The sequence below is a fragment of the Rhinolophus sinicus genome, linkage group LG11, assembly GCF_036562045.2.
Source record: "Rhinolophus sinicus isolate RSC01 linkage group LG11, ASM3656204v1, whole genome shotgun sequence".
In the NCBI taxonomy this organism is placed as follows: Eukaryota; Metazoa; Chordata; class Mammalia; order Chiroptera; family Rhinolophidae; genus Rhinolophus; species Rhinolophus sinicus.
The window spans coordinates 61,300,008-61,315,281 of NC_133760.1; the positions used below are offsets into that span (position 1 = coordinate 61,300,008).

Genomic DNA, 15,274 nt, shown 5'->3' on the forward strand with positions numbered 1-15,274 from the left:
AGTCCTTCAACTTTGTTCTTTATTTTGCAAAAATGATTAGCCTCTTTGGATACTTTGCACTGCCAGAGAAATTTTGGTATCAATCTGTTAGTTTCTAGAAAAGAGTCTAAAGGGGTTGGTTTGGATTGTATTGACTCTATAGATAAATATGGAGAGATGTAAATTTTACATCCTAACAATCTTAAATTTTCCAATTGATGAACATAATGATCCTCCCATTTCTTTAAAAGTTTTATAACTTCCGTAAGAAATACTTGGCGTTTTTCAATGGATAAGCCTTCAAAATATTTTGTTAAATTTATCCCACAAGTAGTTTATGAGTTGGATATATAATTTTTAACATTTTATTCTCCAATTGTTCATTGCTAGAAATAAACATAAAATCAATTTTTATAATTTGAACTTGTGTCTAGCTGAAGGCACATTAGTTCCAGAAGCTTTCCTTTGCTTTCCTGTCAATTTTCTATGAGCATACTTATTCATCTGAGAATAAAGACAGTTGTACATCTTCCTTCCATTATTTTTATTTTTTTTATTTCTTTTTCCATTGTCGAAGAAGTTTAGACAGTGGATGACTGCAGCCTCCTTTATTTCTTTTAATTTCTGGCTTTATTTTACTGGCTGAGAGCTCCAGTACAATATTGAAGAAAAGTGCTAAGAGGGGCCATTCTTGCCTTGCTCCTAATCTTAGATGGAAAGCTTTCACTGTCACTATTAAGAGTCACATTAGCTGGAGGCTTCCTACAGGTATGCCTCATCAGAACAAGGATATTCATTTACATTCTTAAGTCACTGAGAATTGTTTTCTTGAATGGGTGTTGGATTTTTTTCCCAAATATTTTCCTATATATTTAATATGTTCCTTTTGTTCCTCTACTGACTCTGTCAATATGGTAAATTACATTGTTTGATTTTTTTTTTTTACATGTACAACCAGACTTACAACAGAGGAACAAACAGCCAATGTAATGTACAGTATTACATTTTTAAACACATTACTGGCATTGATTTGATGAAGTTTGTTAAAGCATTCTGCTTCCATGCTCAGGAGGGGCACTGGGTCTGTGGATTTTGTTTCCTTGTAAGGTATGATCAAACTCCTTTGGGTATTTCAGGCCTGATTTGTTGGGTGAGTCTGGGTAAACCCATTGTCCAAGGCCCTTGCAAATTTAGAACCTTGATGGGAGCAGTTTTGTACAAGAAAGACAAGATTGAAGGGCTTACATCAAGCTACTTAGATTCATAAAAGAATGACTGATAATGTGTACATTTATAAAATATCAGGGAGAAATGGTGGCCGGCATTGTTAGTTGCTTCCCAAATACTTTTTACCTCTTCGTTTTGCTGGGATGGTCTGTGGCTACATGACCAGGGGAGCTGACCTATTCTCCATGGGGGTTTGGGCCTGATTTACTTTAAGCCAAATATGGGTGAAGCTCTTTAAATGACATTGAAGAGCCTGGGTTTACAAATTGAAAATGTAGAGTCAAAAGTTGGAAAGATCTGGGTCCTTGAAGACTTGGAAACACTGACTTTACTGGCTTGTGTTGCTTGTGAGACAAATTCCTTATTTAAGCTGTTCTTAGTGGCATTTTCAGTTTTTTTTTGTTTTTGTTTTTAAATAAAAAATAGCATAATCATTACAAATATTACCAAAGATAGAAGTTTTGTAATCTAGTCACAGCAATAAAAAAAAGTGCAAGTTTTTGTTTTTTTTTTAATTACTTTTGAACTATTTCTGAGAGAGGAAGAGAAATGTATTAATGGAACTTCCATCCAGCTGCGTAAGTTGGATGAATTGTCCTTTTGCATTCCAGGGATATTGAAAAACTCGGAGTGGTAGTCAAGAATCTAAACATCTTGCCAGTAGGCAGCCCAAGAGACATGCTGACAAAGTTTTCATCTGATTCTTGCACATTTTTAAATTTCATGCTGATCACACTTCTCCTTGTATTTGTCACTGCAAAATCAGCGACCTCATTTTCACAACACCCTTAGGACATGTTATAATTTCTGTGATTTCAAATCATCTTGCATTACTTATATTTTAGCTTTGTCACACGCATGCTGGGGGCTCATTCCACCTGGAGAGGCTGGGAACTGGAAGACAAGGGGAGCCTTAGCATAAGCCAAGAAACTGCTGACAGGAGGTTTCAGGGACAGAGAAAGTGTGAAAGGGCAAGTTTGGAGTTAGTTATTCTTTACAAGAAACAGGGACACGGGGAAGAAGTTTAGACAATGAATAACTGCAGCGTCCAAACTGAAATCTCTGCTTCTACTTTTGCTCGCCTGTGTTCTAGGCATCATAGCAGAGACCCTATTAAAGCAGAGTCAGTTTCTGTCACCTTAATGGCTTCTTCCCACCCCATTCAGAATAAAAGTGGAATTCCTTACAGTGAACAAAGGCCAAGCATGATCTGGCCTGTTACTTCTCCAGCTTAGATGCCTACTTCCCCTCAGTGAGTCTCTGCTATTACCGAACCAAAGGGGGTTCGTTTGCCTACGTGCATCAAAACCAAATGAGACACGAACATGGGTTTGCAGCAAAGAAAGTAAAAGTTTACTTAAGGAAATGGTACCAAGCCCAGAGACACAGGTGAGCTACTGCTCAGACTTGGCTCCCCATGGCCTCTAGGGGATGGATATACAGGGGCTAGATCATCAGTCATGGTACCTAAGGGAGCTGGGGTCGTGGGCTCTACTATTTGGTCAGGGCTGGGTAGGAGGCCATTGATCATGGCATCAGATCCTGATGTCAGTCGTGGCGTCTGTCTGTCTGGTTCTAAGGGGATGCAGCCGGTAGGAGCCTTCTGCCTTCATGGGTCTGGAGCTGAAACATGACTGAGGTCAAGATGTTATCTTTAGTTTGACTGATCACTTCGTAAGTTATATAAATGTCTCATCGCTATGGTGTCCACCTGAAACTAGCAATGTGGATGTCGACTGTAATAAAAATTTAAAAAATAATAGAAAAAGAATTATACAAGGCACTTCATAGATATTTGTAAAACTAAAATGAAGGGATAAGACCTTAGATCTATGGGAAACAGAAGTATATTTTGCAATCACTTTTGGGGTGGGCACCATCAAACGATAAGCTGAAAGGAAGTAAAAGGAGCAAGATGAAAGAAAGACCTGACAAGTGGCAGAAAAATCTCAAAAACTTTACTTTTTTACAATGTTTGGGTAATTTGTCTTATACTTAATCATTTTACACAATACTTTTATCTCATCTATATCATAAATATCCATCTCTGTGTTACTTAAACAATCCTAGATATATTACCTTCGCATCTTTCCTCATTTGAACAAAATGGAAATTCCAGAAAGCCTTGAAGTCCAGTCTCTGAGTTTTACCACGCCACTCCCCTATCCCCACTGCTGAGTTTGAACTGCATTGATTAATTCCCTAAATTCTTGGGTGTCAAAGGCATGTCACTAAATAGGTCCCCAAAGGCACCAAGGAAGCAAAAAAAGGAGAAAGCCCCGTAAAGGAAAATAGCATTTAATTGGGAACTCTCAGACATCTGTCGCTCTGTGACAGGCGCACAACCGGGCTTTGCACATTTTGTGACTTGCAGGTGGGACAGGACTGACAGCTGAAGTCACTGGAACTGGGTGTAGGGAGGGCGTTTGGGGGAGGGGAGGATTGAGAGGCTGGTTTTGGAGATTGTGCTGTTCAATTCTGAATATCATTTTTTAAACATCGGGGCCAATCTTGTCCTCTAAAATGCCATCGATCGTCCATTTAAGATGCCCCACTTGATTAACTGGCACCGACCTAAAGACCAGGTCTTGCAGAAAGTTGGAAAAAGAAAGAGTGCGTCGGTCTCTGTTAAAAACAAAGCCAGGTTCCATTCCTGGCCTCTTGGTTCACATCGGTGAGCTTGCTCCTGCGGGGAGCGCCTGCCCCTGGAGAATTCTGCTTTTAATAAGCTTCCCAATCAGCTCGCGAGGGCAAGGCGCGCTCCCTCCCTCGCGGGGCCTGCGTCCTCTCCCAGCCCGCTCTGCTCAGCCCTCCCATTCTCCACTTCCCTTCCGTTCCCTCCCTGTCGGGGCGGAATTGAGTCCAAGGCAGGATCAGGTTCCCCGCCTTCCAATCCGAAAATCCCGCCAAGGGAGTCGCAGAGTCGAGGAAACCCCAAAGTGGAGCCAGGGGAAGAAAGAGGCCAGTGAGTCACCGGCCAGGAGGGAGCAGCGACCGCGCCGCCAGCCGCAGCGACTCGGGTACCTGGACCCCAGCAGCAAATCTCGCCCCTTTGAACAACAAAGGCAGCCTGCGCGCAGAAAGCACGTTTGCAACTCAAAGTAAGTGCAAAGGGATGCGCGAGTCTCCCAGGTGAATCCCAGCGAGTTTCCTTCGCCTGCTGCCACTTTTCGAGGCGCCAGCAGATGATGGTGGTAGGAGCGGGAGAGACGCTGGCTGCTTTGGTGGCTTTCCTGATTTGGCTGCTTTCAGAACTGATTTGCTCCGGAGGCAAATTGAGGCATATTTGGGGGGAGTCAGGTCAGGAGACTTAGGGTGCCCTGAAATAAGTGGAAGGCACGCATGCATTTGTCCAGTGTTCCTGCTACGGGCTGGAGGAGATGGCAGGGGCTTGGCTCTTTGTAAAACCTGCCTAAGTAGGTGTGTCTGTGGCTGGGTAGGGAAGAGAGAGAAAGTAAGGCACCTGGGCAAGCAGGCCTCCGTTCCCCATCCTTTCTCTGCTCTCTAGTCGCCTTGCTGGCTGGTGACTCTTAGCTGGCATGTCTAGACTCGATGTGGGGGCTGGTTCCTCCCAGTGCCAGCGGACACGAGGCATCTAGCCCTCCTGGTCCTGCCTGCCAGCCCAGGAATGGTTCTAGAAATGATTATATGTCCAAAGTGGAAAAGACACACCTTTAACCCCATCTCTCATTTGGATGCTAATTTGAATAACTGCCCTGTACACAGGCATTTGAACTTTTTATTTCATCCACCTAAAGCTAGGGTATATTTATCACTAATTTGCCAGGTTCTTAGTTTCTGAGTTGATGTTTCTATTAAGATAAAATATTTTTAGAGAGAGGAATGTATTCAACTCCTTCCCTAGTTCATACACAGAACAACAGAACATAAAACTTCCTCTCTCTCTCTCTCTCTTTCACACACACACACACACACACACACACACACACACACACACACACCTTTGTCCTTAACACAACACATACAAACTCAAGAACACACACCGAGTTTATATACACTCTATTGTTAACTTACCCCTATCTCTGTTAACAACTGCTTTGTAAATTTGGGGATACATTGAAAAAACTAGGAGTGGCATGTGGGGGGAGGGGTGGCCCTGAGAGGAGAGCAGGGACAATGTGAGAGACACCAAGTTCCAGTCTTTGAGCATCTTTCGGCTTAGCAGGCATTTTGCTTTAGCAGCTTGAGCAAGGGGTGTGTGTGTGTGTGTGTGTGTGTGTGTGTTGGAGGGAAGGGCCTGGGAGGAGATTCATAAAATCCCAAGAAGAGCTTTTGAACTAATAACATCATGAAGCAATTTCATGATCCTGGGCAAAAGTGGAATTGATGAAACAGTGCAGCCCAATTAGCCCCTGATCATTTGGGGATGAATCGATATGTAGAAATATTACAAGGTCATGGGAGTATCTCCCAGCATAGAAAATCAAACTTGTGTTTTCCATCTTCGTTATGCACCTTTTAAAGTCAATTATGTACTTTAAAGACCAAATCACTGAAAAACATTTACCGTCTAGTTACAGTCAAAGGAAATCAGAGTGGATAGTATCTCTTCCCCCCCCTTTGGGACATGAGTTATTTCAGAGTGGCAAAACTGGTCTTTTCTCATTTAAAGTAGAGGATGAAATTTTTTGTTATTTTATTTAAACATAATCTACTGCCATTATTCTGTGCTTTAAGAATCGTGTGTGCTTCGAATTCTGTAATTGTACTCTAAATCTGCAGAAGGTAATCTTCCCTCTCTTGCTGTTCCCAGGCCTGCTTTAGGACAGTTTTCTCATTTAGGGAAGGGCTACTAGGAGCGCCCACCTGCAGCCATACAAAGCACACTAGGTGCTGTATTCCAGCTGTGCACTTGTGAATACAACTGTATTATATTTTCAAATCTAGAGCTGTGAGAGAAATGAAACTACTGTTACCAGGTCATTTTTTATTATCTAATTTTTAAATGAGGTATTTAAATGAGAATATCGTTTAACAGTATGCATGGTATAACATATTATATGTATTACATACTTGTGTGGTTTCCAAGACCTCTTTCCATGACATTTGGAGTAATCAACTTACTAATGTATTGAAAGTTTCCATCATGTACCTTATTTAATCTTTACATATGGCAAGCCCACATTTTTTTTCTTTTTTTTTTTTTCATTCCAGTAAGTCAATAGCCTCATTTGAATTTTCACAAAACCTAATCTTTGGAAACAACCTGACAGAGAGATAAAGTCCCCAAATAGTTTAATCGTTTTTATCACTAAAATCAATCTTAGAAATTAAATATTTTAAGCTAAACCCCTCCCCCCCCTTTGAAGATACTCTTGCTTTCTCATTTAAATGACATCCTCACATGCATTCTGATCCTGTTCCTATTTGGCATGTGGTGTGTTTGTTACTAATCAAACTCTTCTCAGGAGACTGAGTTTCCTTGGCTTGTTCACCACAGTGTAGTAAGTTAACAGTAGATGGAGGGCCAGAAGGCAGAACTCAGAATGTCAGTTCTAGTTCTCCCAACACTTGTGCTTTTTGATATGGTGGCATCGCGATAAGGGGAGCTGTTCTTGACTTCTCTCTTGAAGGCAGTGTCCAAACAGAGACCTCCCCCCCAGGGTGACGAGGGAGCAAATGTGTTTGACACCTGAGAGCTCCTCAGTCCAAGTTAAGGTGTGTTCACCCTGGAGCCTCAGGCTGAGTCTGGGCTCTTCAAGCCCTCGCTGCACCACTTGGATGCTGAGTGGGGCTTCTTTATAAGCGTGAGGAATGTTGTCACCTCTGGCTGCTGTTCTAATAAGTAATCAAAAGAAGTTTTGTTTCCTCTTGGTACAAAGCCATGTCACTGTATGGAGGGGAGAGTAATATTCAGATACGGACTTTCTCTTTCTGGGACCTTCTCTTTCTGAGCGGGGCCTGCTTTCTCCGAGAGTCAATTTTCTTGAATGGAGTTTGGGCCATGGCCTCACTTTGGAAAGTTGTTCTCTATGTTTGATGTTTATGGCCAATTCAGATTGCCATCCACTGGGCCATTTTTCCATGCATTTCATGCCAAGCTTGTAGGTGGCATAGTTTTCCAGGTATCATACCGTCTTTCTAGATTGTCAAATATAACAAGCCTTTTGTTCCTCCCTATTCTAATATTTGGTAAATAAGAAGTTAAAATTTCTGTGGTTTAAAAGGGTAGCTATAATGTAACACTATCGGAGGGCATTGTAATTATGATAATATTGCGGATTTGATTATGTAGATTGCATTCACCACACGTCCCTATTTCTTAAGGGTAGGCAAGGACTACAGTGAATGTTCATGCTCGAGATATTCTGAGAAATAAAACTTCATTTCTTCTCCTGGGCTTTATTTTGGAGCCATTTCTTCAAAGGAGGTTTAGACGAAGTGACATTTCAAATGTAAAAAAAGATCATCATAATGAGTTTCGTAAAAGCAAAATCCTTCAATTCTTATACTTCATACTTATTAAAAAAAGAACGTCACTTGTGTATTAATCTCAAAGAAGTGAGTCGCAGGAACTGTCACTTGAATTCTTGATTCTAACAATTGTACGTAGTAAAATCCAAAACATCATTTTAAAACACAAACAGCATGCTGTATGTCTAACATTTTGGTCCCTCTTCTTCCACCTTTTCTACTTACCCATTCCCTCCTCTTCTGGATCTCATTTCTCCTTTTCACTGACCCAGTTGCCGTCATTTCCTGTCCATCAAATTCCATGATATTTTGCCTAATTCCTTCCCCATATCTGTGATGGCATATATCCCTTATATACATATGTATCAGGGATGGTCGCCCATATCTTGGAATGCATGGAAGGCTGAACCTCGCTAGCTGAAATTTAGACGTTTTCCTGACCTGTTTCACTGAACTCTCTTTTCAGAGCCAACGTACTTTCTATCGACTCTGCTAGACATTTTTTCCTCCTTCTTCTTCTTTTTTTTTTTTTAACTCAGACCCTGGCTAAGATCAGCTTACACTTTCATCGCTACAATAAGTGTTGACTTCATTCTGTTCTCTGCTTCTCAACTTCAGTGAAGGGGTGGAACCAGGATTGCTCACCCTCCATCACACTCTTCCAGGCCCTATCTCAACAATATTTCTTACTGTTATGGCAAGTCAGTTTAATACTAAACAGTATTTATTATATATGTGCAGGATGCCTACTATTGTATTGGACGAAGGCGTATATTTAAGAAAAATTTAAGTCCTAGATTTTCTCTCTAGGGCCCACAGTTTTACAATTCCAGACACTTTGTATTTGGTAGTGGTGCTAACTTCTGAAATCCTTTATTAGAACTTCATTTAAAAGACATTTCAAACAATGAAAATCCATTATGCTCTCCACCCATCTCTGATAGAAACACTTAAAAAGTCACATTCATTTTATCAAACCAATGGCTTTTTGCATTTCTTCACTTTCCTTATCACACAAAAGCATGGCCTGCGAACACCACCTTAGCATTAACTTCCTTGACATATTATTATCTTAGTTGTTTTCTAACTTCTTTGGACACTCCTCTCATCTTTATTTATTTATTTTTATTTTTTCCCTCCTCAACCTTTAAAGGTGGACATTCATTTCCAAATATTTCCTTTCTCTCCCTCTCACTCCCCTCCCTTATTCCTTCCCTCTTTTTCCAAGTGCTTTCGTATTGATCACGACTCTTCTTTGAGTTTCTACTCTAATTTTCATTGAGGAAAAAGTCTCATATCTCTCCATTTTCTATTGAGCTTTAGTCTCACTTTTTTAATTGTCTTTTTTTTTTTTTTTTTTTTTTTTTAATGAAAGGAATGATTTGAGCCCCATCCTATTTGGTAAAGGAGATTGAAGTAAAGGACTTCTTATTTTATTCTTAGCCCTAACAGATGCCAACAGGTATTGACTGCCCCATTATGTCAGGTGATATAATGGGGGATAAAAAAATAAATCAATACACCTTCAAGCAATTTATGGTCAACTCAATGTGTATCTGGATAATAAGATTAAAACACAAATTACAACAACACAAGTTAGAGTAAGGTATGTACACACAAGATTTTTGCCCTAAGCAGTTCCAACGACAAATCTATAAACAAACATTTTTAGGAGAAAAAGCAAAGTAACTCACAAAAGGCTAGATGGAGCAGGGTATAGTATTTATTTCAAAAGCACCACTGTTTTTTTGTTGCTTTAATGTATTTAGCCTAGAAGAGAAATTGAACTCTCAATTCCTTCCTGTTTTCATTTCACATTTGCCACATAATTGAACAGAACTAACAGTTATTGAAAGTGACATCCTTAGAAATCAGTCTGTGTTATTTAGAATAAATATAATTTTGAAGGCGTGACACCTCACCCTAGGTGTTCTTTTCAGGAAAATTTATACTAGACATGAGATGACTGTTCTTCAATGAAAACGTAGACATGGAGGAAAAGAGTGCAAATCTTCCAACTTCAGCTATGGAATGTGGGTGAAACTGTAAATAAGTTGGCGATGGAAGCCACTCGGGGAGAGTTTTCCCAAACAAATCCTCCTTCTAGGTGAGGCTCTAATTCTCCAGCCTCCTCTTTCCTTCTCAGCCTCTCCTTCACCCCTTCCTGTGACTTCAAATCCTGCTTTCCCATCGGAGTTGACACTGGAAGAGCACACCTCTTATTTCTTGTAATGACTCACCGTCACCACCAGCTCCACCCCACCCACACCATGCATCCCTGGAAGGCAGGGATACTCGCTCATTCATCTCAAGAATTCTAGACTATCTAGCATAGGACCCTTGAAATGCCCAGTAATGTCAGGCATATGAGTGCAAAACTAAGTAAATGATTCTGAATACCATTCTCTTCTGCCCCTCATGCTTCAGAGACCTTGACTGTCTGTCCTCCATACCTAATTCCCTTAAACCTCACCTGGTATTGTTTCCTGTTTAAACCTGAGCACCCCCATTCTAATAATCATACTCTACCTCGTTGACTTTGAGGCCCAAACCTCGTGTGATCTCTGACTTATGCTACCGCCGTAAGCAAGACAGAAATCCAACCTACCTCTTTAACGAACCATATAATTCAAAGCTTATAAGACTGATCATTTGGAACATTATTTTCATTACAGCTCCAATGTGGCCATAAAACATTTGCTTTTTAGAACTTTTCATATTTATTTTCTCATGATGTTTTCATAACAATTCTACTCAGGGAGTCTAAAGAGGATTTTTACAAAAAAATAATATGGACGCTTAAGCTTCTAGAGGTTAAGGTGACCCCATTCAAAGCCATATAAGTATTAAAACAAAGGTCTTACAATTTCTAGTTTGGGTATTTTTTTTTCTACTTTATAATGTCACCTTTTTCTTTGGCTAGTTTATGTTCCAGTTGCCTCTCACATCAGACCTAAACTCCAATGTATATACAGTAAAAGCTCAAATAACCTATGGGAGCGGTTGCATCATCAGTGTTTAGCCGAACAACTGGAGACATGGCTTAGCATCCAGATGCCTGGGGCCCAGCCCCAGAGGTTCTGATTTGAGAGGTTGAATCAAGGAACCCGGACATGTAACATCAGGGCTGCAGGTGATACATTCGACACATTAGTCTTAACATTCCAATATTTGAGCTCAAGGTCAAAGAAACCAAGGCATAAACCTCAGCTACACTGCTTACTAGCTGTGTGACCATCAGCAAATGTTGTGGTCTTTCTTCCATTTTCTTATGTCTCACTAGGACTTACCTCCTAGGATGGTCATGAGTGTTAATCTAGAAAATGAATGTGAAGTATTGAGCCCAGATTCTGATTGCTGGGGAGTGTTTGAGGAGGAGGATGGAAATTCTGATCATGGTGGTGCAGGACTGGATGAAAGTCCACCCTTGCTCTCCCTACCCCACTGCTTTTCTTATGCCCATTTGGGTTCTCTAACAAACAGGCAAACAGAAACCTAGGTGAGACTCTCCTTGAATTGCTTCTTCTCTGCACTCAGATCATGCTTTCTAAATGCAGATTTAAAACCTCTTTTTTCTGAAAAGCACACAGAACACATGATAGTGCTCAAGGCCTGGGGGCTTTGACATGTAAGTTTCCCAAATCCAACTGTTGACCTTGGCCTTTCTAGGACAGCATTGTGCACATAAGAGTAGCCACCTTATTGCGACATTGGTGGTACCCATAACCACATCCTCCCACCCTGCCTCCCACCATGGAGCTCAGATGAAGGGTCGAGTTTTGGATGTAGGACCCTGTATTTATTCCATCATAGTTCTGACTGTTGTTTGATGTGGGATGCTGGGTGTGCCACTGAATCTCCTACAACCTCAGGATTTTCAGCTGTAAGATGGCAGTGATGATGATGATGATGATGACATTACCTGCTTTGCCTACCCCACAGAATGGTGATACAGGTAAATTGTGACAATGCAATGTTTATAAACTATAGACTCTTATACTAAACGTGGCTATGATTAATACGGTCAGTGGGGCCAGTTCTGTCTTTCTCTCTCCCCAATTCTACGGCTTATCATTGTCATTTTCTCAGGACACCTAGAGATTGCCTAAGATGCCTGAAGGTAAGTTGGAGTTGGAGGAAAGACACAGGTGAAGAAAAAGAAATCTGAGTCATAGTGAAAAAAAAAAAAGGGGATTAGACAGTCGTAAAGAGGATCTTTTACTAAATCGTTCTTCCTAAGAGTTGTAAAGGATACAGACCAAATTTTTCAATTGGTTATTTGCGCTCAATTTAGGTATTTACAATTGATTAGCAATACTTTGTTTATGCTATAGCTGGGCTTCTCACACTTTGATGTGCATAGCAGTCACCTGGAGATCTTGCTAAAATGCAGAGTTTGATTCAGCAGATCTCCTGTGGCTTTTCAGAATCTGCATGTCAAACTACCTAGTGGCTGGCTACTCCCCACTTTGAGTAGCCAACCACTAGTGCTTAGTTCCATAAACTTGAGAGAATGGGAGAAGGATCAGAACAAATCCATAGCTTAATAAAAACAATGAGGGTTATGGACAGGAATACTGCTTGCCCTATGCAAAAGCTGCTTATGCCTGTATCTTTGTGTCCAAATAATATTTACAATGCTTGATTATTTATAAAAGAAATTTGCAGTCACCATCTGAATTGCTATCGACTCAACTGAAGCCCCTTACAAGTAAAAGGCCCCTTTCCTGCAAGACACTGGGTCCATCTAAAACGTCCACAGAGGCATTTGGTCCACACCAAACGGCCCTTGGACTTGGGTCCTATCCAAATGTCTGTGGGCGTATCTGGTCCCTGCCAAATGGTCCTTGATATCTGGTTCTGTCCAAAATGTCCACACTTAGAAAATGTCCCTGGGTTTAATAGGGACATTTAATAGCCCATAATGTTTATTTATACCTTTGGTTTGCAGGATTAATACATAAAAATCTTATAATATTTTATTGGTCCAATTGTTGTGTCATGGCTGTAATGCCAATAATAACCCTTCTTGTTTCGGTTGCCTAGCTGGTAATGGCATATATCAGGGACCAAATATCGTGGACCATTTGGCATGGACCAAATGTCTCTATGGATGTTTTGCACAGAACCAAATACCGAGGACCTTGCAGCATGGATCAAATGTCTCATTGGACATTCTGGACAGCACCAAAATCCACAATTGGCCCCTTGCCAGGTGTGGACTTGGGTCTCTTCACCAATGCTTCCGTTAGAGCCCTTCCCCAGAGAGGATATAAAGGACCCAAATGCTACCTTCTTAATTTGCCTTCAAAGCTAGTGAGAAGTGTTTAGGGAACTTCATTCTTAATCTGAAACAGGATATGTTTTGTTCGTGCTAGAGTAGCCTCTCCTTTAGGGTTTCAACATCAATGCTCCCTTCAGTTCTCCCCTTCTAAACTATAATGGAAGCAGAGCAAGTATCATCCATCTATGTGACTTCCTGGGGAACATTGGGCTGCCCTAGACGAAGCCAGAGCTTTTTGCCTCAGAGTCCAGATTTAACCAATAAGAACAATCCTAATTAATAACAATCTTGGTAACAATCTTAGGTAACAGTGAAAATCTTCACTCAGGCTAAAACAAATGAAGACCATACAAAACTTTAAAACAATGTTTTCATGGTGGCCTTCCTAATTTGCTAATAATATGGCCTTTTCTAAATTTAGCCACGAGATTATTGCTCCCAGTAGCAGAGAATCATCTGTGAAGTTTTAGCATACAATGGTCTTCATTTCTGAGCATAAGAACGTCAGAGGGGTTCCACTGGGTGTCTGCCAGCTGGCCAGATGGGGTGTCCATGTTAAGCCAAAAATTGTATCTTTAGCTTAAAAAATACCCTGTAGCTTTGGAGACTCTTATGCAAGGATCCATTTAGTTCTTCAAGAACTATTTTCTACAAAAAAAAAAAAAAAAAGTGTTGCCTTCTGGGTGCAGTATATTTCTTTAGATATAGTCCATGGGGTTCAAATGAGGCAGACTGAAGCTACTACAGAAAAGAAAGTAGGCAGTTTATTAGATTATTTTAACAGGCGTAGGTACTTAAATTTTGAAACAGTAAAATAAAGCCTTTTTTCCCCATCCTCTTTCCTTGGTCATAATATACATTTCACTATTAAACTTAATGTCTCTGGCAATATGCAGAAATCTCAACTATAGTTCGATGCATGTCAGACTTGTGAAAGGTTAATTTTAATTATGTAAAAAATAATGAAAAGGTTTTTTTTAATTGTTATGTGTATTATTAGGAAAACACAAATAAATGTACCTGAAAAAATACATTATTTCATCACATTCTAGAAAAATATGTGTTCATGGTACAAGATATTCAATTTTTTTTAACTTATAAAGAAGGTAAAACCTGACTTATATTCCTGCTCAAAATAGACACCACTATTAACACTCTAATTTACTTTTACAGTTTTTCTGATATAACTCTTAAAAATAGTTGTTTGAATAATTGTGTCCTGCTTTTTAAATCAACATTAGAACTGATGCACGCGATATTTTTAATAGCTGAGCCGTGTTAACGTGGGCATTTGTTTCTACTAAATGGGCCACTTAAGATGGAAGGTCAGTTCATTTAGCTTGACACGGGTAAATTTGAATCACAAAAAAACTTAGTGAATTCATATCATGGACCCTCATGAAAAGCTGGAAATAGGGAAATGCATACAAACAAACAAAATCCCATGAAGCAAACAAAATATCTTTGTCCAGCCAGCAAAGGATGTGCTGTTCAGATGGGAACAGATAATCCTGTGAACTTAGTATATGCCAATTAGAGGTCACGCTGAGTAAACAATATCTTCCATTCTTAGCCTTGAGGATCCTTTCAGATCCATATCCGGGGAGTAAAGGTCTCCCCAGGGATGCCACAATTGCCTGATCCCACCCAGGTCCAATATAACCCTGTTAGCAGGTCCCAGGAGCCTGGGGGAGCCTCAGAACTGCCTTGGACTGCAAGGAGGGGGCCTAATGTACTACAGGTTTGCAAACTGTGGGAGCAGCAAACCTCTTTGATTCATGTTGCTCCAGGAACCCTTTGGGGAGTTATTTATTTGCTCTGCTATTTTTTGGAATGACTAGTGTACAAATTGGCTCCAGTTTAAAGTGAGCCCAATCAAATCTGGGTTTAGCAACCACATTCCTGTTTGTCGAGGAGGGGTGCAAGTTAAATGCCGTTCGTTATCCTCTAGGCCAGTATTGGAATCCCCACCAACATGAGCCTAAATGGTTTTGAGCCTTTCTAAATAGCAGTTTTAATCTGATGGTTCGGGATCACAGAGATAGCCCTCTGATATGTGATATCTGGGGATTTGAAGAAGCACGTCCAGGCCGTTAGAAAGGAATCTGGTTTGGAGAAACAGATCAAAAATAATTTAGCGGGAATAAATGTGTAGAGGTGGATTTCTACCAATTTCTCTCTAACTAGATCCACATTTCCTAAAAGCAGGCTGACTCTGTGGGTCTCTAACATCTCGCCCAGCAATGTTGTCTTGCAAGAGGTTAAAATGAGAGCAATAGAAATGAACTTAAACTGACACCTTAGGGAAAGCATCCAAAAATGTGATGGACCGAAGCCTTGTGGTTGGG

At 40.5% G+C, this 15,274-nt stretch overlaps 1 protein-coding gene across 2 annotated transcripts in view; it reads left to right on the plus strand.

Annotated features, from left to right (window-relative positions):
- Nucleotides 1–3,993: 3,993 nt before the first annotated feature.
- PTN (pleiotrophin) overlaps nucleotides 3,994–15,274 on the plus strand; it is an 84,664-nt gene continuing 73,383 nt past the window's right edge. The window contains exon 1 of one of the 2 annotated variants that reach the window (XM_019750006.2): nucleotides 3,994–4,308. The gene's annotated coding sequence lies outside the window, so the exon portion shown is untranslated. The remainder of the gene's footprint in view (nucleotides 4,309–15,274) is intronic. The other variant, XM_019750015.2, reaches the window with a different exon arrangement.